Below are 1,540 nucleotides of genomic sequence, written 5' to 3'. Positions count from 1 at the left end.
ATGATTTCTTTTAATGTTGCAACAAACACAGTGCCAAGAATGCTAATAATCTGGCCATTATTTTTACCGCAATTGAAAAATAACAAATGATCATCCCTAAGACTTGAACATGTAATTTATAATCAATCTATTTTATTTTTAAAGAATGTCAAACAATAGACTTCATTATATTACCAAGTCTATTGTATTTACATATCTTAAAATTAATACTGAGTAATATTTTATAATGTTGTTAAATGCTAAGATTTATTATTTCCTCACTTACATGGGTAATCTGATATATTGTGCTATATATTATGTATAAGTTAATCAACAATATTTATATCCCTTAGTGATGTACCCATTAATCAAAAGTAAACAATCATTTATATTAGTTTTCTAATAAAAGCATTCAGAAGAAAATTCTCATTTAACTTCATTGGGGGCTTACTAGAAATGACAGTAAATAGAATGATTTGTTCTGACTGTTCCTTTACTAAGTCTTTGAAGAGGAGAAATAAATAATCCAACTACAAAGTACTATTTTAGGACATTTGAGGGTAATTTGAAGCCTCTAACCCATTTAATAGTAAAATAGATCTATGAGAATGGGTCTTCTAAGAACTTATCCAGTATATCCTCAAGTCCTTCTGAAGTCAGTGAAATAAGGACTTAGCAGATGATTACAGCAATTCAAAGTCAGACTCACAACTCTGCGAATGCCACCAAAAGTAATACTTCTGTTGACTTAAAAGAAAACTAACCAGCAGACAACAAATATCTGATGGCAGTACTGATTATTCCCCAAACAACGGTGATTAGCTTAATTTAGCAAAGCAATGCATCTTCATTATTAAGTTCTTGTATCTTATTATGTTGAAGTCTCAGCTATCTATTGAGATAATTTTCTATCAGAGACTTCAATTTTATGTAAGTCTGAAAACAGCTTGTCATAACATATATCACCATTATTGAAATGTAAGTGCCAAAAAATTATTAAAATACATTTTACATAAATTGACCTTAAAAAGTTCTCATATAAAATGACATCTCCCAAGTAAATTTTATTTTCTAGTGAAATATCTATAAAACGAATAATTGCATCTAGCTATTTCATATGTATGTATACTGATGTAGTCAAGTACATAAAGATTATTAAGTAGCCAATGTGAACAAGCTAATAACAAAGCTATAAGGTGTTAAAGTTACAAGTATTCATGCTATTCTCATTAAAATGATTTTACCGAAGAGACTAAATAATGCATTATTTACAAAACAACATTTATTGCTATGTGATAGAGTTGCCATACATAGTAGACTCATAAAATATAAAGACATCTTGTTTCTGACAACTTTTTCTGAGTCAAAATTACATACAATGAAATGCAAATATTTTGAGGGTAAAATTGGAGTTTTGATACATGCATAAGCTTTGCAGTATCACCCTAAATAAGATACAGATTTTCCTATTGCCCCCAAAGTTGCCTTCTGTTTCTCTCCAGTCAACCCCGCTCAGCTCCCATCGATGTGCAATCACTGATAAGTTTCCATCATGATAGGT

The sequence above is a fragment of the Camelus dromedarius genome, chromosome 6 (assembly GCF_036321535.1).
Source record: "Camelus dromedarius isolate mCamDro1 chromosome 6, mCamDro1.pat, whole genome shotgun sequence".
Lineage (NCBI taxonomy): Eukaryota > Metazoa > Chordata > Mammalia > Artiodactyla > Camelidae > Camelus > Camelus dromedarius.
The sequence above is the reverse complement of the archived record's forward strand: the minus strand, read 5'-3'. Positions refer to the sequence as shown.